Genomic DNA, 24,692 nt, shown 5'->3' with positions numbered 1-24,692 from the left:
ACTCTGTTGGACAGGCCCAGTCTAGAATCGTCTCCCTATCTCTGTGGTGCATTGCTTCACCTAGAGATATGGGTCTGTTTTCATTTTCCTGCTCAGAAATCAGTGCACTTTTTGAATTTGTAAGCTTCTGTTTTTCTTTAACTGTTAAGCTCACACTACTTCAATTTATGCGTTCATTTCCTCTTTCCTCCTGTTCTTTCTCTCATCACTTTAATGCTGGATCTCTTGGAATAATATTTTGTCTCTTAATTTTAATCTCATACTTTTCATATTTTCACTATTTTGCTCTGTGCTCTAAGAGATGTTAGCAAATTCATCTTCAGTCATTTTATTACATTTTCAATTTTGGCAATTTTATCTTTAATTTCCAATTACTCTTGTTTGTCTTCTGGAGATTATTTTTCATAGTAGCCTGCTCCTTTTTTTCTTCTACTTCTTGTTTCTTCTTAAACAAAATTTTTTTTGAGACAGGATCTCCCTGTGTCACCCAGGCTGGAGTGCAGTGGCATGATCACAGCTCACTGCAGTTTTGACCTCCTAGGCTCAAGTAATCTTTCAATTTCAGCCTCCCTTGTAGCTGGAACTACAGGCATGCCCAGTTAATTTTTTTTTTTTTTAGAGATAGGGTCTCACTGTTTCGCCCAGGCTGGTCTCAAACTCCTGGATTCAAGTGATTCTCCTGCCTCAGTCTCCCAAAGTGCTGGGATTACATGTATAAGTCACTGCACCTGGCCAAAAAAATTTTTTAATTTACACATAATAATTGTACGTATTTATGGGGTACATAGTGATGTTGCAATACAGTGATCAAATTAGAATAATTAGCATATCCATCATCTAAAACACTTATCATCTTTGTGTTGGGAATATTCGATATCATAGTAGCCTGTTCTTGTTTTACAAATCTAGATCCTGGATCTCTCTGAGGAGTCTAGGAAGATTTTTAAAGTTCTCTCCATTCTTGAAATACATTTTTCCATTGGGTTTTGTTGTTCATGTTAATGTTAGTCTTCTCTTGTGTGCAACTTGTATCCTTCATTGTCTGTTGACCTTGGATTGGCAACATTGGCTACTACGCATTCATCTGCATGAATGAAACACTGAGTTGACTAATATGGGAAGCATGGTGGGCTTCCTCCAAGAAGGTGTACATTTCCACACATGACCTCACCTCTTACCTGATTTGGGATGGTTGTGGTGGCTGACAGTCAACTCAGCTCTTGAGACCTGGCACCTCCTTACACCCTTTTCTCCAACCCAGGGCCACAAATTTAAAAAGGCTTTATAGGTGTATTAGTAAGTTTTCACACCGCTATAAAGAAATACCCATGACTGGGTAATCTATAAAGGAAAAAGGTTTAATTGACTCACAGTTCCACATGGCTGGGCAGGCCTCCCGAAACTTACAATCATGGTAGAAGGCAAAGAGGAAGCAAGCGCCTTCTTCACAAGGCGGCAGGAGAGACATAATGTGAAGGAGGAACTGTCAAACACTTATAAAAACATTAGATCTCATAAGAACTCACTCACTTCCATGAGAACAGCATGTAGGAGACTGCCCCCATGATCCAGTCACCTCCCACCACGTCCCCTCATCGACACATGGGGATTACGGGGATTACAATTCAAGATGAGATTTGGATGGGGACACAGAGCCAAACCATGTCAGTAGGGCACCAGCATCCACACAGGGAGCTCTAGCCTTCTCTAGGCAGCTCAGTTCATTCTCAGATACAGCTCTGTTGTGACTTATTAATTGCATCTCTTACAGAAACTAGAATCTCTGGGCTGTTGATGCTGTCCCCACTTTCATTCTTAGTGCCATTATGGATTTTTCATCTTTAGATATAGATATCTTTACTGTCCTTTCACTGGAATTTTGCATTCATCTGCCATCTTGCACTAAAGGATCAATTACCTTTAAGGGAACTATTCCTCCTCCCCTAAAGCCATTGTTACCCACAAGATAATGAACAAGGTTTTGACTTTTGAATTTTATTTTCTATTGCTACTTGTGGCCAAACACAGTGTTTTACACTGACGAACAGTGATCTATCACAACAGAAATTTAAACACACATGGGTATGTTCTAATTTTCCTCTCCGGAGGTTTTTGTTTTGTTTTGTGAGTTGGAGTCTCGCTTTGTCACCCAGGCTGGAGTGCAGTGGTACAATCTCGACTCACTGCAACCTCCACCTTCCGGGTTCAAGCAATTCTCCTGCCTCAGCCTCCTGAGTAGCTGGAATTACAGGTGCTCACCACCACGCCTGGCTAATTTTTGTATTTTCAGTAGAGACGGGGTTTCACCATGTTGGCCAGGCTGGTCTCGAACTCCTGACCTCAAGTGATTCACCCACCTTGGCCTCTCAAAGTGCTGGGATTACAGGCATGAACCACCATGCCCAGCCCAGAGTTCTTAAATTGAAACTTTTTTAATGAGATGTGTAGAGATATGACTCTTGTCTTCTCCCTTAATGATCAGTGTTTGGTGGAATTGAGAAGTGAGGGTTTTTCTGTAATGTGCCATCTACAATAGAGTGGGAAAGCACTGGTCTAATGGTGAAGGGAAGTGGATTCCAGTATCTGCATAGTCACTCTCAGTTCTGGCGATGGCCCCCAACACTGTGCTTCAGCAGCCTCACCTGTAAAGAGGACATAAACACCCTTCCTGCATGTCTCACAGGGCGGATATGAAAAGGAAAAGAGCTGGTGTGCTGACACACACTCAGTACTCACTGAGTATTCGTTCATTGATTAAACGAAGGTTTCAAGGCAGGGATATCTTATTAAGGGTGTGGCTGCTCTGTGGCTGAAGGCCATCAGAGATGATCAACCTCCTTGCCAGCAGCCAGCTTGGCATGCAGAGTGGACCAAGCTCTGCCATCTCTCCCAGAGGTCTTTCCAGGATGATTTTGGTGATCACTGCAAAAGCAAAGATACACTAATCACCCTGATCTGATCACTGTACATTATATGTATGACATCATCACTATGTACCCCATAAATATGTATAATTATTATATGTCAATTAAAACTTTATTTAGAGCAAAGATAGCCCTGTTCATGGCCTTCCCCAGCTTGCTGGCCACTGACCTTGAGAAGCCAATGGTTTCTCATAAGATGGAAGAGAAACAGGAACAGCTTCCTATGTTAATATACCATAAAGGCCAGGGAGCTGATGGGAGGCTGGGGATTATGAAGGGCCTAATCTCATACTCTTCATTCAGACACAGGGGACCAAGTGGCTCTGAGAGGGAAAGGATGTGCTCAGTTAAGTGACAGAGCCAAGACTAGAGTGTTTTGTACTTGTGTGTAATCATCACAGATGCCATCACCCAAGACCACACCTCACCCTAAAGCTCCATTTTGAAGCACTTCTTGGAGCGGGTATCTCTTCTCACCATTGCCAAGCTGGGTTTGGGGAAGCTGCCCTAAACCCACCTCAAGCCCAAGAAGGCTTTGGACCCCAAATCCATACAAACACCTGCTGGAACTCACAGTTGGAAGACATCTCTTGGAGAGCAAGTTCCACTTGCCCAGTCCCCAGGCCACTCTTTTTTACAGTGATCTCCAAAGCCTCTGGACCCAGCTGCCAGCTCTACTCCCAGCTCTGAGGTCCCCCCTGGCAGGAGCACACATGACACCGCTTTGCACCAAATCCCCAAAGTGCCCAGCACATTCTAGGCTCCCACTGTCTCCAAGGGACCCTAGGGCCCTGCTAGAGAAGGGTAATGGCAGGAAGCCATAATATATTAAAACAGCAGATTAAAACAAACAAGAGCATTTTGGATCGTATTACACATCACTTTCCTCACGTCTGACAACAGAAAAAAATCAAAGGCGGTAAAAGACAATCGTAGACCATAATGGTCTAATAACTTGGTGATAAAAGTGCTTGTGGGAGCAGCGTGGGCGTCGGTGGCTCCGGGTGCAGGAATCAAAGCCCTCTTCCAGATCCACAGTGGTGTGCTCAGAGGCATTACTGCTTAAGTGCTCGTTTAAGACTTCCTCCAAAATGCAGTGCACTCGCTGGAGAATCATAATTAGGCCCCAACTGTGGGCCATATTCACACATTGTGCATCATTCTTAAAGATGACAGAAAAAAAAATTACCCAGGGCTATGTGGCATGGATATTAGATCTTTTACCATTGTCCTCCATGAAAAAAACAAAAAACAAAAAAAAACACTTAATAATCTCCCGTCTAGACTCATAGCATTTGAATACTAAGCAATATGACTTAGTTTTATTTTGAAATGGAAAAAGGAAAGCTAAGAAAACGGAAGGCTGTGAGCAGCGGAACTCTGGGGTTTATTTTACAGCCTATAGGTGTGGTCAAATCCATAGGAAAGTGGAGTGTAAGGGATCTTCCACTCATGAGTCACTGTCCAAACCGAAGTCAGACCAAAATTCCAGAAAAACCTCAGATGGCGTTAGACAAGAGTATACCAGCCCAGATCTGATCAAACATTTGGAACATGTCAACTTTTGAAAAACACTTTCATTTATTTATTTATTCATTTATTTATTTATTTATTTATTTTATTTATTTTTTCAGACAGGGTCTCACTCTGTTGCCCACCTGGAGTGCAGTGGCAGAATCTCAGCTCACTGCAACCTCTGCCTACTGGGCTCAAGCGATCCTCCCACCTCAGCCTCCCAAGAAGCTGGGACTACAGGCGAAGAACATCGCAACCGGCTGTTTTTTGTATTTTTTGTAGAGATGGAGTCTCGCCATGTTGTCCAGACTGGTCTTGAACTCCTGAACTCAAGCAATCTACCTGTTACTTAGCATCCCAAAGTGGCCCGGCTGTCATTTAATAGTCTGTATGCTGAAAGAAAATGCCACAAAAATGTGCAGCCACTTTTCCATGTCTCCTCCCCATTTCCTTCCCTACCTTCTCAACCCAAGCCCATTTTCCAACCCTACGTTTTGGCTCATGGGAAAGAGCTTTCTAGGAATTAAGTAACAAATCTGCCCATGACTCACGTTCTCCATGTCAGCCTCAGTGCCCGGCTCACTGCTGCCTTTGTCCCCAGGCCAAAGGTTTCTTGGGAGAACTTCGTTCAGGTCAGGTCAGCTACCCAGGAAAACAGACCTAAACCTGAATTCAGGTCATCCTCCTCGTTTTTAATTTGAACTTACCTACTGCTGTCATTTTTTCATCTGCTTTTTAAAACTGATCCCCACCCCCAAAAGTGGCATCCATTTATTGTTTTTTGTTGTTGTTTGGGGTTTTTTGTTTGTTTGTTTTCATTTTTGTTTTGAGAGGGAGTCTTACTGTGTCACCCAGGCTAGAGTTCAGTGGCACCATCTCGGCTCACTGCAACCTCCACCTTCCAGATTCAAGCAATCTTCCAACCTCAGCCTCCCGAGTAGCTGGGACTATAGGCGTGCACCCTCATGCCCGGCTGATTCTTTGTGTTTTTGGTTGAGACAGGCTTTTGCCATGTTGCCCAGGCTGGTCTCTAACTTCTGAGCTCAAGCTATCCACCCCTGTCAGCCTCCCAAAATGCTAGGATTACAGGAGTGCGCCACCACGCCCAACCTATTTATCTTATTCTATTCACATAGATTTATACATGTGATTTATAGATTTATCTAAAAATAAATTGCATATTTTCATGACAACTCTGGGTGGCCAGTGATGGATTGTTATTTTTCACTTTATAGATTCTAAAATCTGCATTTTAATAAGAGCCTCATAGCTAATAAAGGAGGTATTACAAGTCAGTGAGAAATGAATGAATTATTTGAATGTGATTTGGAAAAAATTTACTATCTTGGTGGTGTAAACATCTAAATCCTTATCTCACATCATAAAATAAAATAAACTGACATATTAAAATTATAATACCTGAAAAACTTGGAAAACCATAAGAAAATGTAGATAAGTATTTATTTAATCCTTGCATTGAAAGAAGTTTCTAAGTATAAAATAATGAAGGAAATCACAAGGGAAAGGACTAACATATTAGATCCCACAAAGATTGTAAACATCTAGATGTCAAAAAATTACAAGCAAACAATAAACTGAAAAAATATTAGCCACATACATGACAGGCAAAAGGTTAATATTCTTACTATACAAGGCATTCATACAAATCAATAAGAAAAAAGAAATAGAAAATGGGTAAAGGTTATGAATAGATAATTTACAAAAGAGAAAATACAAATGTTTGGCTAATACACATAAGAAAGCTACTCAGCTACAAAAGGAATCCAAAAAATTAAAAATAAAGTCACCAGAGATAGCTTCCTGTTTATCAAACCAGCAAAAAATAGAAATATTAATAGTACTGGATACTATAAAAGTGAACTGAGAGAGGAATATAAATTATATGACCTTTCTGGAAGGCAGTTTGGGCAATGTGTATCAAGAACCTTGAAAACACTCATGTTTTCTGACCTGGTAATTCCTTTTTAAGGACTTCATCCTATAAAGTAATTAAAAATGTGGGCTAAGCTGTTTGTAAAAGATAATCCTTAGAGAGTGAGTTATACCAGCAAAATATGGGAACAATGTCCCTCACCCAGAGAGTGGCTTAAATTTTAGTGCATCTATATAATGAAATATTGTAAAGACATTAAAATTGAAAAATAATTTTAGTGACAAGGAAAAATACCTATGCAATAGTGTTAAATGACAAATGCTGCCTGCAAAATAGTCTACAGCATCTTAAATATATAAATATATGCCTAGGAGAAAGAACTGTAAAGTGGTATCATCAGTGTTTACCAGTGAGCTGAAGAATAGTACATACTTTAAAAAACACTGTTCTAATTTTCTACAATAACAGGTATTTATTTTATAATCAGAAAAATAGAACTGAGAAAACTCTTTTTATTTTTTCATACTGATACTCCATTTATGTTTTTAAATTTTTTATTTTAAAATATTAAACTAACAGAGATTGAATATACTCAAGGTCTACAATGTGATGATTTGATATATGTAGACATTGTATAATGATAACCACGATCAAATTAATTAATACATCCATTACCATCTGTCCATTAGATTTTCAGCACTTGGTCATCTTATAATTAACATTGAACCCTTTGAGCACGTCTCCCTGTTTTCTCCAGCCCCCACCCCCTGGCAACTGCTGTTCTACTCTCCACCTCAATGAGTTCAACTTTTTTAGATTCCACATATGCGTGAGATCATACAGTATTTGTCCTTCCATATCTAGCTTATTTCACTTAGCACAATGACCTCCGGGTTCATCCATGTTGCTGCAAACAAGCTTCTATGTTTTCAATGAAAAAGTTTCAAAAAGGTAAACACCATAATGCAATTCCACATCTGGTAACATGAATCCATAACCACAGTTTTATCTGCCCTGTGAATTTTTCTTTTTACAGTAAGGACAAAACATACAACTACAAAGCCCACAATACTTTAAAATCACTTCTGAGTTGGTCAGTATACATAATTGCAAGTATATAGTTATTAGTAATCAGTCCTAATTAGTGTTTCTGTGTTTTGCTTTGTCTATTTAATATGATTTAATATTTAAGTGCTCATGTGTCAGCATAGTCAACATGTGTAACTTGTTGACAGTGTGGCAATCACTGCTATGTGTTCATCAGACAATTCCCCTTTCACCCCGGGCTTATAGCAAGACTACATTTCCCAGCCTCCCTTGTAGTTAGATGTGGCCATGTGACTGCGTTCTGACTCCTAGAATGTGGGTAGAAGTAATGTTGCCTCCAGACCTCTGAATCTGGCTCGTGAAACCTCCCTTGCAATCCTCTGTTCTCACTCTCTTCCCTCATGGATCTATCAGACACAGGGAGGAAATGGTGGAGCCAATAAACACAGAAGCCTAGGTCCCTGAGTGATGGCATACGGAAACCTGTCTCCCCAACTGACCTACATTGAGTTGCAATGTGTGTAAGAAATAAACTTTATTGTGCTAAGCCACCAAGGTTTGTGGTTATTTGTTAAAGTAGTTATCCTACCCTAAGCCCAAAGATTTAGCTACTATCCCATTGTCTTGACAGATCATAGTGCTTAACCACTTTCCTGTCTGGGATATTTTCATTGTTTCTAAATAATGCCATGATCATCTTTGAACAAGATTATGGTTTTTCTTTTGCTTCTTTTGGCTTATGCTTATGGAGTAGATCTCCCAAAGTGGTATTACCAATGCATCATCAGGGGATAATGTTGATAGTTCTTGATACACTATTACCAGACTGCTTTCCAGAAATATCGGAGCAAAGGAGTGCAGCATCCCTAATGCATGGTGTTTCCCACGTCCCCAGCAACACTGGGTTTATTATTTTTAGCTTTGTTTGCCAATGCTGTGGCTCCAACTAGAAAGTGCTTCCAAGGTCATTTACACTTGCAATACTTAGTGAGAGTTCCTGTACTACAGAGTATGTGACAGATAATATTTTGATCCACGAACCTCACCCTACTTACTAACCCCTTGGCCTGCCCTCTGGTATAGGCAGCCGCAGGGACATTCACATGCCTTGCATTAGTGAAGTGATGACATTGCAAAATACAGTAAAAGGAATCAAGCTTTCACTTCTGTGTTACAAAATAGGCTTCTGGAAACTCACAGCAGAGACCATAGTTTTAAGGGGGGAAGAAGCTTTCTGTATTTCAAAGCCCGGCTTTTGAGCATAAGAAGCCTCAGGCCTGAAAGACTCAGGGCATACGGTTTAGGCATAAATAATAGATTTAGGAGAATATGTGATCAGTCAGAGCCAGACAGCCCTGCCCCAGGCTGGATAAAGTTTCTCTGGATTGAGGCAGTGGAGAGGTAGAGAAGGAAGAAGAGGCTTAAATGGTGGGTCCTGAAGGCAGAAGGCTGCGACAGGAGCAGCAGGGGGCAGATGGACGCTGCATCCCCTACACTGCTTGTGTCCACGTGGTGCAGTGGAGAAGGCTGTGTGCAAATGCCAGTCATTCAGGAGGGGTTCCTGCACAGGCGCTGTCCTGAGCACTGTGGATGCAGCAGTGAATGAAGAAGACCAAGTCCTTGCTTCTGTGGAATAACGTTCTAATGGGGGAAAATAGATGTCAACAAATAAACAAATATGCAGGCATGCCTCACTACAGCGCGCCTCACAGACATTGTGCGTTTTACAAATTGAAGGTTTGCGGCAACCATGCATGGAGCAAGTCTGTCCTGGCCATCTTTCCGACAGCATATGCTCACTTCATGATTCTGCGTCACCTTTTGGTAATTTTCGTAATACTTTGAGCTTTTTCATCATTATTGTATCTGTTACAGTGGTCTGTGATCAGTGATCTTTGCTGTTACTATTATCATTGTTTTTGGGTACCACTAACCGCACCCATACAAGACAGCGAACTTAACAGATGAATATTATGTGTTCTGACTGTTCGGCCTCCCTATACCCTGAGACACACAAATATTGAAATTAGGCCAATGAATAGCCCTACAAGGGGCTCTGAGTGTTCAAGTGAAAGTAAAAGTCACACAACTCTCACTTTAAATCAAAAGCTGTAATTAAACAGTGAGGAAGACACACTGAAAGCCAAGACAGGCTAAAAGCTAAGCCTCTTGTGCCAGTTAGTCAAGTTGAAAATGCAAAGAAAAAGTTCTTGAAGGAAATTAAATGTGCCACTCCAGTGAACATACAGATGATAAGAAAGCGAAACAGCCTTATTACCGATGTAGAGAAAGTTGTAGTTGGTCTGGATAGAAGATCCAACCAGCCACAGCATTCCCTTAAGCCAAAGCCTAATCCAGAACAAGGCCGTAAATCTCTCCAATTCTATAAACACTGAGAGGAGAGGACAAGAGAGGAAAGGAGAGGAGAGGACAAGAGAGGAGAGGAGAGGAGAGGAGAGGAGAGGAGGGGACAGGATGGGAGGGGAGGGGAGAAGGAGGCGGAGGAGGAGGAGGAGGTGAGGAAGAAGAAGGAGGAGGAGAGGAAAAAGAAGGAGGAGGGAAGAAGAGGAAGAGAAGAGGAGTTGGAAGCTAGCAAAGTTTGGTTCAGGAGGTATAACGAAAGGAGCCATTTCCACAAACATCAGCACTTCAGGTAAAGCAGCAAGTGCTGATGGAGAAGCTGCGGCAAGTTATCCAGAAGATCTAACTAAGATTATTGATGAAGGCAGCCACACTAACAGATTTTCAATGTAGATGAAACACCCTTATATTGGAAGAAGATGCCATCTAAGACTTTTATAGCTGGAGAGGATAAGTCAATGCCTGGCTTCAAAGCTTCAAAGGACAGACTGACTCTCTTGTTAGGTTCTAATGCAGCTGGTGACTTTAAGTTGAAGCCAATGCTCATTTTCCGTTCTGAAAATCCTAGGCCCCTTAAGAATGATGCTAAATCTACTCTCCCTGTGCTCTGGAAATGAAACAACAAAGCCTGGCTAATAGCACATCTGCTTATAGCACAGTTTACTGAACATTTTAATTCCACTGTTGAAACCTACTGCTCAGAAACAAACAAACAAACAAAAAAACCCTTTCAAAATATTTGACCATGCACCTAAGCACCCAAGAGCTCTGATGGAGATATATAAGAAGATTAATGTCGTTTTCAGCCTACTAACACAAAATCTATTCTGGGGCTTATGGATCAAGGAGTAATTTTGACCTTCAAGTTGTATTATTTAAGAAATACATTTTATAAGGCTATATAGCTGCCATAGTGATTCCTCTGAGAGATCTGGGCAATGTATGCGACTCACTTTATCATAATATTTGCTTTATTGTGGAGGTCTAGAACTAAACCCACAATATCTCTGAGACATGCATATATATACACAGACATATACATATATATATGTGTGTGTGTGTGTGTGCACCTGTGTGTGATACGTGTGTGTGTATGCATATATGTATATGATGTCAGTGGTGATAAGTTCTCCGAAGACAAATAAAACAGGACAGAGAGTGATGGATGGTGGAATTATTTTAAATAAGGTGATCAGAGAAGGCCTTTCTGAAAACATGATATATGAGCAGTTGAAGTGGGAAGGGAGCCCTGAGCATATTTGGGCATAGAGCATTCCAAGAACAGCGAGTGCAAAGGCCGAGACAGAAGTGTGTGTTGGCATTGCCAGACCTCTAAGAAGACCAGTGTGGCTGGAGCACGTGAGAGAGAGGGAAAGAGATGGTGGGAGGGAGAAAGTCAGAGAGAAAGCAGGTAGGCCAAGGCACGGTGGATGGGCTGTCTGGACAGACAGGACAGAGGCAGCCTTGGTTAACACAGGGCTTGTCTCCTTTCCTAGCATGGTGTCTAAGTCCTAGAGGGCACTGAGGGGTCAAGGCAATGAGAGTAGTGTGCCTTGGGGGACAGTGTTTGGATGTGGTTGATGGTCCTCGAGGCCTCCACTGCATCCTCCTGGTTCTACACCACTAGCCTCTATGTCCACTTTCCACTGCCTACCTCTGGGCCTTTTCTAAGCCACAGCAGACTGTTGGCTTTCCCCATACCTTTGCTTGCAGGGTGCTGAGCACAGTTCAGAGGAGAAGCTGGTCTTGGGACCCTGGCGTCCCTTTTTCCCCTGCTTTGCATCTGTGATGGTTAATATTGTCAACTTGATTGGATTGAGAGATGCAAACTACTGTTCCTGGGTATGTCTGTGAGGGCGTTGCCAAAGGAGATTAACATTTGAGTCAGTGGGCTGGGAAAGGCAGACCCACCCTCAGTCTGAGTGCACACCATCTAATCAGCTGCCAGCAAGGCTAGATTAAAGCAGGCAGAAGAAGATGGAAGAGTAGATTTTCTGAGTCTTCCAGCCTTCATGTTTCTCCTGTACTGGATGCTTTTTGTCCCCAGACATCAGACTCCAAGTTCTTCAGCTTTTGGATTATTGGACTTACACCAGTAGTTTGCCAGGGGCTCTCGGGTCTTTGGTCACAGACTGAAGGCTGCACCATTAGCTTCCCTACTTTTGAGGTTTGGGGACTCAGACTGATCCATCACTGGCTTCCTGGCTCCTCAACTTGCAGATGGTCTATCGTGGGACTTTACCATGTGATCCTGTGAGTCAATTCTCCTTAATAAACTCCCTTTCATATATGCATATATCCTATTAGTTCTGTCCCTCAAGAGAACCCTAATAATTAGGGTTCTAGCATCCTTGCTCCTACTTAAGGCCACACTACTGCTGGCTTGGCCCACCATCATGTATGTGCACCAGTTTCAAAATCCCCACACCTTCCTTGAGCTCAGGAATTCAGGCTGAAGTCAACTGATTCTGTGAAGAAGTAACATGTACATTGAAATATGAATTAAGGCCAGGCATGGTGGCTAATGCTTGTAATCCCAACACTTTGGGAGGTCGAGGCAGGAGGATCACTTGAGGCCAGGAGTATGAGACTAGCCTGGGCAATATAGCAAGACCCCTTCTCCACCATAAAAAGAAAAAATAGCCAGGTGTGGCAGCACATACCTGTGGTCTCCACGTCTGGGGAGGCTGAGGTGGGAGAATCACTCGAGTCCAGAAGGTTGAAGCTGCGGTGAGCCGTGACTGCACCACTGCACTCCAGCCTGGGCAACAGAGTAAGATCCTGACTCTAAAAAAAAAAAAGAAAAAAAGAAAAGAAAAGAAAGGAAAGAAGGAAGGAAGAAGGAAAGAAGGGAGGAAGGAAGGGAGGGAAGGACAGAGGGAGGGAGGGAGGGAAAAGAAAAGAGAAAAGACAAGACAAGAAAAGAAGACAAAACAAGACAAAAGAAGAAGAAAAGACAAGAAAAGAACCCTCCACGGAAGTTAGTTGCTAAAGCAAGATAAATCTCTCACTAGGTGAACATGGAAGAGGAGTTTTTCCTTTTAGCAGCTTCTTACCTATTTCTCCACTCTGGTAGGTGAGCATGCGCGCGCACACACACACACACACACACACACACACACGCATGCACACCAACACACCCCTGCATGCTCCAGAAGAGCAAGGATCTGGAATCCGGCCCCAGCTATCGACAGATGGCCACTCCTATTCTAAATGAACTGCCGGCCTGGGCCTCCCTTTCATCTCAAAGGCCATTTGCCATAACCTCATTCATCTGCACAGACTGTCAGATTCTCTCTCCTGGACTTCTCCTGTGACCTTCATTTTATTCTCTGCTCGTGCCTGAGTGTGGCAGCTGAACCGGATTGATTAAAGTTTTAGCCCTGTCTTGTTTTAATTCAAGAGCTAAACTGAGCATTTAAATGAACTCACAGCAGGACTGACTGGCAGGCTTCTGGAATCTGGTTAACATTCCTCCTGAGGCACTCTCACCCGCCTTATCTCTGCTCTGTGTCCGGGTTGGTTTCTGGGTGAAGTTCACTGTTGGTTAAAAATGACATCATCGGAGCAAGTGAGAGTAGATGAATGTTCACTTCCATCCATCCATCCATCACTGGAGCCCCTGGGTTCATTAAGTGTGCACCAGGCACGGTTTCCCTCTACATCCCATAATTCATCCATGGGTCTAATGAACCAAGATGGAGTTTGTCAGTTTCCCCCAGTTTGACTAGATGGGACAATTCTTTGGTGCTCAGAATCTTTTATCCTATATAGAGAGACTGTGAGCAGAAGAGAGAGCAAGTCCCAGCACAGTGACATAAATGTCAGTGCACATCCGTTCATCATTTCCACCTATAAACACAGTGCCCTCAAGAGCTGGGACACTGAATCCACACCCTTTCTTCTGCAGGTCTTGGTCTGATTGCTGTTTTTCAGGGAGTCACCTGTCCTCTCCATTTGGTTATCCCGCTGTAATTGCCTGTGGTTCCTAAGACAGAGGAAGAAACATGGGCGGACAGGTCTAGGCATCCATCACCCAGGGCTGGATCAGGCATATAACTTCATACCATGCCCCCTCTAAACTCTCAAGGGCCTTCTCATCCATCCATCCATCTACCCACCCATCTGTCCATCCATCTGTCCATCTGTCTATCCATCCATCCATCCAACCATCCATCCATTTATTCATATATTTAATTCAGCGAGTATTTATCACTTGCCTTCTATGTAACAGGTACTGTGCCAGATGCTGGGATTTTTAAAAACATACCCAAGAGGTTGTTCTTATTCAGGGATGATGTGTTAGGCTGTTCTTGTATTACTATTAAAAAAAAAAAAAAAAAAAAAAAAAAAAAAAAAAAAAAAAACCTGTGCTGGGTAAATTATAAAGAAAAGAGGTTTCATTGGCTCACGGTTCTGCAGACAGTACAGGAATCATGGTGCATAGTGCCTGCTTCTGGCGATGGCCTCAGGAAGCTTCCACTCATGGCAGAAGGTAAAGAGAGAGCAGGCATCTCACAGGGTGAGAGCAGCAGCAAGAGAGCGAGTGGGGAGGTACCACACTGTTTTAAACAACCAGATCTCACATAAATTCAGAGCTAGAACTCACTAGTCACCAAGGGGATGGCACTAAGCCGTTCATGAAGGGTCCACCCTCATAAGCAAACACCTCCACCAGGCTCCACCTCCAACCCTGGGGATTACATTTCAACAGGAGATTTGAAGGGGACAAATATTCAAACAACATCATATGGTAAGGCCAGCAGATTAGGAGACGACCACCACTGAAAAGATCGTTTGTTACTTACGGTTCCCAAAAGAAGGGGACATACCATGTCCCACCATTCAGAGCCACACAGGGAGGCACCAGGTCGGGTCAGGAGGCAGGAGTGAGGGAAAAGCATGGGCCAAGTTTTTTCTTCATTTGTGGTTCTCAAGGGAAGGAACGGGCGAGGCAGGGCAAGCCACTGAGCAAGTTTAAGATTGGATAGGCTGAATAACTTCAGCAGGCTCTGCGCTATCAGGGTGGTCCCTAGTTGAATGGTATCTGGCCCTGGGGTGACTTTGGGCAGGAGGATGATGTCTAGGGTTTCCTAAGCCTGATGAAAGGAGCCAGTTTGGGGAACGGACTTGGGATGAGTTGGTTTGCATATCGAAGGCATCTTGCAGGCAAGTTGTTTGCTGCCTGTAGGAAATAGCCAACCCTGGGAAGGGCAGTCCCTTCCTGGGTCCACAGGGCCCCAAGATGTCAAAGCATCCTAAAATACAGAAAACGAAATCGTGATTAATACATAGCGTTTCAGAAAATGATGTCTGCCCTTAAAGACTTCACAGACTTCAAAACAAACAAGAGTTTCATAGCATATGGCACCAGCTGTGCCAGTCACCTTTGGGGATGTCTGCCCAGCCACGACCTTCCCATTTGTGGGAAATACACCCCAGATGTAACGGTGGGTTCCTCAGTGGCAGAGCAGCTGTAGAGTTCATCGCCCATCCCCCTGGCATGGCTAATTGGATCAAGATGGACACGTGGTCCCAAGCTCAGCCAATCAGATTTCCTCTCCCACTAATTTGGGATTGTGATTCAGAGACCAGTAGACCTGTGCTGACGGGTACAGCAGCAGGTAAACACAGGAGCCAGGAGACAGTCTGACTTCACCGTATATATATCTGCAATCTCCAACCCTGGGTGCACATTGGAGTCATTGGGAGTTTTAAGAAATACTGAGGCCAGAGTCCCAATTCAGACCACTTCAATTGGAATCTCTGAGGGTGGGGCCCAGGTGTCCGAGTTCCTGTCCCAAGCCTGACTCACTCCTCACACCCACAAAAGTGAACTGTTCTGGGCCTGCGTCCCCCCTCCAGGAGTACCACCTCTGGCCCTGGCCCTTCTTGTTATGTAGAAGTGACACAGGACTATGCTGTGATGGGTGTGGATGTCCCACACACACAGAGACTCATGGAGCACAGCAACAGGGAGGGGGCATGCTTTAAATTGACACATGACATTCGTGCATGTGCACGGGGTGCATATGATCTTTGTTGCATGTGTAGAATGTGTAATGATCAAGTCGGGATATTTAGACTCTCCATCACCTTAAGCACTTATGGTTTCTATGTGTTGGGAACATTTCAAGTCTGCTCCTTTAGCTATTTTGAAATATACAATTCATTGTTATTAATTACAGTCACCCTACTCTGCTATTGCACATTAGAAATTATTCCTTCTAGCTGGCGCGGTGGCTCATGCCTATAATCCCAGCACTTTGGGTGGCCGAGGTGGGCGGATCATGAGGTTAGGAGATCGAGACCATCCTGGCTAACACAGTGAAACTCCGTCTCTACTAAAAATACAAAAAATTAGCTGGGCGTGGTGGCAGGTGCCTGTAGTCCCAGCTACTCGGGAGGCTAAGGCAGAAGAATGGCATGAACCTGGGAGGCGGAGTTTGCAGTGAGCGGAGATCGCACCACTGCACTCCAGCCTGGGTGACAGAGCCAGACTCCGAGACTCCGTCTCAAAAAAAAGAAATTATTCCTTCTATCTAACAGCACATTTGTACCCATTAACCACTCTCTCTTCATCCCCTCCTCCCCTACATACACACAAACCCTTCCCAGCCTCTGATAACTATAATTCTACTTCTTACCAGAGGGAGCATTTTCCTTTTTTAAGACGGGGGCCTCACTCTGTCACCCAGGCTGGAGTGCAGTGGCACCTCCTTAGCTCATTGCAGCCTCCAACTCCTGGGGCTAAGCAGTGCTCCTGCCTCAGCCTCCTGAGTAGCTAGGACTACAGGTTCAAGCCACCATATCTGGCTGACTTTTTTAAAAAATCTTTTTTTAGAGACATGGTCTCAATATGTTGCCCAGGCTGGTCTCAAACTCCTGGCCTGAAAGCCATCCTCCAGCCTCAGCCTCTGTATTTTTCCATTTTCGCACTGCTGATAAAGACATACCCAAGACTGGGAAGAAAAAGAGGTTTAATTGGACTTACAGTTCCACATGGCTGGGGAGGCCTCAGAATCATGGCGGGAGGCAAAAGACACTTCTTACATGGTGGTGGCAAGAGAAAATGAGGAGGAAGCAAAAGTGAAAACCCCTGATAAACCCATTAGATCTCATGAGACGTATTCACTATCATGAGAATAGTACGGGAAAGACCAGCCCCATGATTCAATTACCTCCCCCTAGGTCCCTCCCACAACATGTGGGAATTCTGGGAGATACAATTCAAGCTGAGATTTGGTGGGGACACAGTCAAACCATATCAGCTTCCCGAAGTGCTAGGATTACAAGTGTGAGCCACTGTGCCTGGTCCAAGGGGAGCACGTTAAATCAATGGTCTCCTGCTCAACTTCTGATAAAATGAACGTCCATCAAAAGAACATGTGCAGTGCACCCAAGAAGTCAATACATCAATTAACCAAGAAATATTTTTAGAAAGAGAGATGAATAAGAGGAAAGACAAGGTTCCTGGCCTGGAGGAGCCTTTAGTCCAGCTGGAGAGGGCTTTCGATGTTGATGTAGATATGTACACATAAAAATATGTATGCACATGTACAGTCTACTTGATTAACATTACTAAACCAAGCATGATACACACTGGAAGAATGGCACTCCGTGTGATCAGAAAGGAAAGATTCCCTGGGCTGGGCTAGTCCAGGAAGATTTCCTAAAGGTCGGGGTATTTAACCTGGTCTTGTGAGGAAAGGTGAGTTTCAAACAGATCCATGGCCCAGGGTAACCAGCTCTGTAGGTGCTTGAAGGACAGCCATCCTCCACACTTGGTGTGCAGAACAGGTCCCATCAGAAGGTGTTCTCAGCCTCAGCCTCGGGCTCCGTCCCCCTCTTTCCCCACAGAGTGAATTTTTTAATCACTCAAGCAAACCAGAGAAACTCAGAGGCTTGAACTAATAATGGTGGCCCAAGTCCAAGCATAGATAAGGACCCAGGTGAGGTCCTCTAACCGCTCAGAAAGCAGGTGTCAGGAGACAAAGGGGGTGATTGGGTAACTAGGGGAGACAGGAGACCTGGACTCACCCCTGCACAGATACCACCTTTCAAAGACATGGTGCCTCAAACACTGGAACCCAGATCCACTCACAGTCAAACTGTAACCCTTCTTTAAAATAGCTGCTCTAGGGAGACGGAGATGGAGAAGAGCTCTGCCCTCACTGCTCACTCTTCCCACGAGCTAAGCCTAAATACTGAGGGCCTAGACTAAGAATAAAACCCAGTCATGGCTGGGCGTGGTGGCTCACACCTGTAATCATAGCACTTTGGGAGATCAAGATGGGGGGACCGCTTGAGGCCAGGAGTTCGAGACCAGCCTGGGCAACATAGTGAAACCCTGTCTCTACAAAAAATAAAAATGCAAAACTTAGCTGAGTGTGGTAGTGCACAACTTGAGTCTCACCTATTTGGGAGGCTGAGGTGGGAGGATTGCTTCAGCCCAGGAGGTCAAGGTTGTAGCGAGTCATGGTAGCTCTGCTGCACTTCAGCCTGGGCAACAGAGCTAGACCCTGTCTCTAAAAGTAAAATAAAATAAAACCCAGTCATTCCAAAGAAAATGTCTTTCCTCTATTTCCATAATCACAAATCCCTCCCCAGCTCTAGAGGAGCTAGCCACCCCGTGAGCTGTCTTCCCTCTGAGTCTCTTCTTCTTTCCCTCAGCTGATCCCTTCACCCTCCCATTCTCCCTCTCTTTATCTCCCTATCTGGACCCCTTATTCCTCAGCTGCAATTATTCGGCCTGCAATTCCTGAGCATCCATCTGGCACTGCTAAGCCTTCAAACCCACAGCCTCAGGTCTGAGTTTCAGGTCAGGAGTGTCCCTTTCTCCTGCCCTTTGTGGAAGCTCAAATTTCTACACATCCACTTCTTTTAAAATATCCCTTCCCTTCACTTGGTTTGGGCATGAGAATAACATCCGGGGACAGATGTGTCTGAATCATCCCGACTTGGGGCTTGGTTTCCCCCTCTGTGCAATGGGGAGTGAACCCTGCTGTCTCTCTAAGGATGACCCCCCGCACACACCCCATCCTGAGTATGAGCTTTTTCCAGGACGGCAGGTTATTTGCAGCTGTGGGCTTTCCGCCACACTTGCTTTGCTGCTTCCTGCTGCTGTGAAAGATTTTCCATGCCACTAGGGAGTGTAAATCCTGCTCACACGCATTTTCGAAACACCTTGGAAACCTCTGCATAAATCAGTAGAAGTTCATTTATGGTTTTAGAATATTCTGGCTAATTTATCTGGTTCGGATTTATTTATCTGCAATTTCCAAGCTGGGCCCTGTAGGGCTCCGCTGCATTTCCCTTGCATGTTTGTTTTGACTGGCCCTGAAATTTGAGCCGGCCACAACTCCTTGTTGTGGAGTTGTGATCACAACCTTGTTGTGATAACCTTTATCATTATCCAAAGAGATCTTCCCCTTCCCAATGACATACTCTTCGGAGGTTTGATTCCAAGCCAGTGCTTCTTCCCCTTTTAAAAAACCAACAGCAAAGATAGAGCTCTTCCTTCCAAACCACCAGGTCGCAGCTCTCGGATTTCAGCCTTGCCCTGATGTCCTTCCTGTGAGTGTGAACTCTGCTGTGCCAGCATGTAGGCCCTCCCAATGCCCTCCTGCTGGCCTTACGTGGGCCAGGGCAGGCAGTGTACAGTAACAGGGACCCACTGGTGGTGATGCAATGAAAAAAATAGCCCAGCAGTCTGCATGGTTGAGCTTTCTGGGGCTGTCTTACCAGAAATCACTGTAGAAACATATGGCTGACACTGTTAGCAATTATCCCAGTGTCCAGCCCCAGAGGCGTTTTTATATCCTTCCTGGCTATGGTTTGAGATTTCGTTGTTTGATGCTCCCTGAATTTTGCTCTCTCAGTATTTCCTCTACCCTGAATCATGTGGCCAAGCCTTAAACTCCTGTCCTTTGAGGACAATCAGAATGACACCTTTAGTGTTTGTGCCTTATTTTATGGCCTGATGATCTTTTGCCCTTTAGAGTTCAAAGGTCACATCAGGCAGCAGGCCGGGAGGTTTTTGATGTGACCTTTGAACCCCAGAAAACAAAAGAATGGAGGCCCACAGAGACCATCCATCTAAAAAACGATCCTATAAAGAATGCAACTCAATCAGCCCGGAGCATGCAAATCACATAACATTTTTATGGAGCACCCTGCTAAATCCAAACTTACAGCCAGAAGAAGGGACACAAACCCCATGATCCCAACACATAAATCAAAGCTTGAGAAAAGCAAAGACATGAGTTTACAGCTGGCTAAGAATGGAAGGATTTGCAAGATGTGATTTATACATTTGTTTCCTCCCTTCCTCTCACCCCCTGTCTATACACAAACACACACTCACACACACGCTGGTCAATACCACAGCACCATAGGGAAATCCAGCATTTTCCATTCCAAAGGTTTGCTCTGTGCTAAGTCTACCATGGACAGACATGGGAGAGCAACTGAAGGCCAAGAGCTTCCTCCTTGGCCACCAGAACCATCCTCAGAGACAGGCAGAAAGTCCATAGGGCAGAAAGCCAGACATGGAAGATGAGGACTTGTCATATAGGTAAAAGACTGGCCCCACAAAGAAGGCTACACCCTGTAGAACAGATGTCACCTTCCCTATGACACAGATTGTCCCTCAACGGTCCTTAATACCTGGCACATGTCCCCAGGGCAAAGGCCAGACTAATTTCTGAATTGATGAGAAATACTGTTCAAATAGTTAGAGAGCGGAGCAGGAGGTGCTCCTGTTTTTCATGACTATTGAAGTTTTGGTTTTTTAAAGAAGAAATATTGAAGTGTGTTTCTAGATGTCTAGATAACACACTGACGTTGGGTAATAGATCTTGAGAAGTCTGCCAAGTACGTCTGTAGTAGAAAATGTTCCGTGGAGAGTGAAAAATAGATCCCCTTTTAAATGAAGATTGAGTTTACCATTAAAATGTGTCTTCTTTTCTTTTTTTTTTTTTTGTTTGTTGTTGTTGTTTGTTTGTTTGTTTTTGAGACGGAGTCTCGCTCTGTTGCCCAGGCTGGAAGTGCAGTGGTGCAATCTCGGCTCACTGCAAGCTCCGCCGCCCAGGTTCACACCATTCTCCTGCCTCAGCCTCCTGGGTAGCTGGGACTACAGGCACCTGCCACCAAGTCCGGCAAATTTTTTGTATGTTTTAGTACAGACGGGGTTTCACCTTGTTAGCCAGAATGGTCTCGACCTCCAGACCTCATGATCCGCCCGCCTTGGCCTCCCAAAGTGCTGGGATTACAGGCGTGAGTCACTGGGCCCAGCCTTTTTGTTTGTTTTTTAGACAAGATCTCACGGTGCCACTTAGGCTGGAGTGTAGTGGCACAATCACGGCTCACTGCAGCCCTGACTTCCTGGGCTCACATAGTCCTCCTGCCTCAGCCTCCCAAGTAGCTGGGACCACAGGTGCATGCCACCACTTTCAGCTGTTCTTTTTAAATTTTGTAGAAATAAGGTCTTACTTTGTTGCCCAGGCTAGTCTCGAACTCCTGGTTTGAAATGACCCTCTTGCCTCAGTCTCCCAAAGTGCTGGGATTACAGGCATGAGCCACCGTGCCCGGCCTTTGTGTCTTCTACAGTGAAACTGAAAAATTGTGTAGGTGCATCTAGATCTTCATCATGGATGTTGCATCTGGAAGAATCTCTGCTCTATCTCATCCAGGTTCCTCCTTTCTTTTTAACTTTGCACCAGGTTATAATGTCTCTGGGAGCTATGAATATATTTTTAAGTCTATCTGAACAGTAGCACAACTGTGTCTAATAAAAATGTGTCCTCAACAGTGGCACCCCAAAGCAATTTCAGATGAAATAAGAATCCTAGAAAGAACCCTAGAAAGAAAAAATCCTGGCCTTAGAATTGGAAGACCAACTCTGTGTGACCTTGGTCAAGTCACTTCACCTCTTTGAGCTCCCATTTCTGAAAGTTGAATGGTCCTGGTGCTTTCTGAGGGCATACTCTGCACAGGCCCTGCCCAGGTGCCAGGATAACCTCTATCCTGTCAGATTTAACACTGTATGACGTCTCTGTTTCTGAGGCATCTTACTTAGACACAAAAGAATGAACTAAACAGCTCCTCCTCTACCCCGTTCTTTAACTCGGGGATTTCACAACCTGTTTCCTACTCAGGAGAGGCAAAATGCAACCCAGTGGATGAAGCCCCATTTTCCAAATGATTCCTAAGCCGCAAATATGATGTTGAAATGTTCTGCAAAATTCTCCGTGCAATTTTGGAAGCCCAGTCTAAGGAATATATATGACTGCTGCTTAAGCTGCTCAAAAATAAGATTAACCAGGGTCTCAGAGTCTTTCTGGCCCAAGACTATTGTGGCTGGAAAAGCAAAGAAATTATCCTGCCTAATCTCGACCTCTACACATTCCACACGTGCTCTGGACAGGGGCTAGGGGACACTCACCAGAGGTCACAGGGCTAATTAGGCATAGTCAGGACCAAAGCTCAAGTTCCTCCAGTGCCAGTGCACACTAACGGCTACCCCAGTGCACACTGGGCCATGGTACTGGCTTCTTACCCGTCATCTTGGTTCATCTCTACAACAAAACTGTGGGTAGGTGTTACTATCGCATGTCAGAGATGAGGCGCTAGAGTCCTGGGAGGTTCAGTTACTTGCTTAAATCTCATAGCTGAGGCCGGGCGCGGTGGCTCAAGCCTGTAATCCCAGTACTTTGGGAGGCCGAGGTGGGCGGATCACGAGGTCAGGAGATCGAGACCATCCTGGCTAACACGGTGAAACCCCGTCTCTACTAAAAAATACAAAAAACTAGCCGGGCGAGGTGGCGGGCGCCTGTAGTCCCAGCTACTCGGGAGGCTGAGGCAGGAGAATGGCGTGAACCTGGGAGGCGGAGCTTGCAGTGAGCTGAGATCTGGCCACTGCACTCCAGCCTGGGTGACACAGCGAGACTCCGTCTCAAAAAAAAAAAAAAAAAAAAATCTCATAGCTGATACATGGGAGCCGTGACTGGGCTCAGGCTTTGTCTGATTCCAGGCCTGTACTTGTAAGCACCCACCTCAGCCCTGAGACCCCATCTGTATGCCACAGCAGGGAGCCTCACAGGCAGAAAATGATGAGCCCACAGAACCTAAGCAGGAACAGTCTCAGGGGAAGGGAAGAAGGGGGCATGCAGTGAGTTTAATGGTGCCCCCCTAAGAGATCCTAACACATCCTAACCCCCACAACCTCTGAATGGGACCTGTTTTGGAGAAGACAACTTTGCAGATGCAATTAGTTTAAGTATATCTTGAAAAGATTATCTGGATTATCTAGGTGAGTACTAACCCAAATGACAAGCATCCTTACAAGAAACAGAAGAGGAGCTGGGCAGAGTGGCTCACACGTGTAATCCCAGTTACTTGGGAGGCCAAGGTGGGAAGACTGCTTGAGCCCAGGAGTGCAAGGCTGCAGTCAGCTATGATAAAAAAAAATAATAATAAAAATAAAAAAATCAGAAGAGGAGAAGACACAGACACAGGAGAGAAGGCCATGTGAAGATGGAGGCAGAGATGGAGCCATGCAGTCACAAGCCAAAGTATGCCTGAAGCCACAAGAAGCTGGAAGACCCAAGGAAGGTTCTTTCCTGGCCCTGCTGTTGCCTTGACTATAGGCTTCCTGGGCTCCAGCATTGTGAAAGAATAAATATCTCTTGTTCAAGCTTTGTAGGCCCCTGTAGCACGAGAGTCGTTGGGTACTGAGGCTTCTGAGGCCAAGGCATTAGGTTCTGCAGAACTGAAATCTCCACACTTTGGTAACAATGGGCGTTGAATGACCCCCTGGTAAGTCAGCCCCAGCCCCAGCTGTGCTCTTTACCATTACCCAGCTTCTAAGAACAGGAGGCCTTTTGCCCAGAGGAACTCAGTTCCTTACTCTTAGTAAGATTTGGCAATTGAGCCAAGACATATTCTAGCCTGAGTCAAATATCTAGATTGATAAATTGGCGAAGTCAGGTGTGTGTTGGGGGAAGATTCTTTACTTCGGTGAAGGTTTCTTATAGATCCCTAACCCTCCCAAATATATGTTCAATGCAATTAGATTTTTAAAACTTCCATGATATGGTTAGGCTTTGGTCCCCACCCAAATCTCATCTCGAATTGTAATCCCCATAATCCCCACAGTCCCCATGTGTCAAGGGAGAGACCAGGTGAAGGTAATTGAATCATGGGGGCAGTTTCCCCCATGCTGTTCTCGTGATAGTGAATGAGCTCTCATTTACTATCACGTGAATGGCTGGAGATGACCTGCTTGGGAAATCAGGCCACCTCAGGCAACACCTGGCTACACTCCAGGCTACAGAAACTAAGTTCTAAGCACACCGAGGAACCTGCCCAAGCACGAGAGTCAGGAGCTCTTTCCCCTTCACTTAGCACTTCTCCTTCCTGCCATCTTTTGAAGAAGGTGCCTTGCTTCCCCTTCACCTTCTGCCATGATTGTAAGTTTCCTGAGGTCTCCCCAGGCATGCTGAACTGTGAGTCAATTAAACCTCTTTCCTTTATAAATTACCCAGTCTCAAGCAGTTCTTTATAGCAGTATGAAAACAGACTAATGCATTCCATTTCCATGGACATTTTCGGAAACACATTTCTATGTAAAGCAAGTTCCATAGTACAGACCGCCTGCTTGTTCCCAATGGGTCCTTGGCTTATAAGACTACAAAGGCAGAGGTGGCTGGGCTTCCTTATTGAGACTTGCTGGCTCTGAGACAGAACATTCCAGCAGGCAGAAAGGAGATGAGGATGCTTCATCACTTCAGCACTGATGGCCTGAATGCTTCTTCCCTGGATCATTGTATCCTAGAAGCCCAGTTTGAGGATGTGAATAGCAACATCTACCCACAGCTTTGTTGTAAAGATGAATAGAGATGATGTGTAAAAAGCCAGCACTCTGCACTGGCATGATCATGCAAGGAAGT

General features: G+C 44.7%; 1 protein-coding gene across 7 annotated transcripts in view; it reads right to left on the bottom strand.

Moving 5' to 3' along the window:
- Positions 1–271: 271 nt before the first annotated feature.
- The window catches only part of FECH (ferrochelatase), a 73,313-nt gene continuing 48,892 nt past the window's right edge, over positions 272–24,692 (bottom strand). For 2 of the 7 annotated variants that reach the window (XR_010582829.2, XR_012427123.1), the window contains exons 11-15: positions 18,158–18,269; positions 16,736–16,789; positions 13,174–14,999; positions 12,405–12,528; positions 272–9,021 (exon numbers count right to left, since the gene is read on the bottom strand). The gene's annotated coding sequence lies outside the window, so the exon portion shown is untranslated. The remainder of the gene's footprint in view (positions 9,022–12,404; positions 12,529–13,173; positions 15,000–16,735; positions 16,790–18,157; positions 18,270–24,692) is intronic. The other 5 variants (XR_010582833.2, XR_010582831.2, XR_010582834.2 and 2 more) reach the window with 5 other exon arrangements.

Source organism: Macaca fascicularis, chromosome 18, assembly GCF_037993035.2.
Source record: "Macaca fascicularis isolate 582-1 chromosome 18, T2T-MFA8v1.1".
NCBI classification, from domain to species: Eukaryota; Metazoa; Chordata; class Mammalia; order Primates; family Cercopithecidae; genus Macaca; species Macaca fascicularis.
This window is presented reverse-complemented; position numbering and strand designations above follow the sequence as displayed.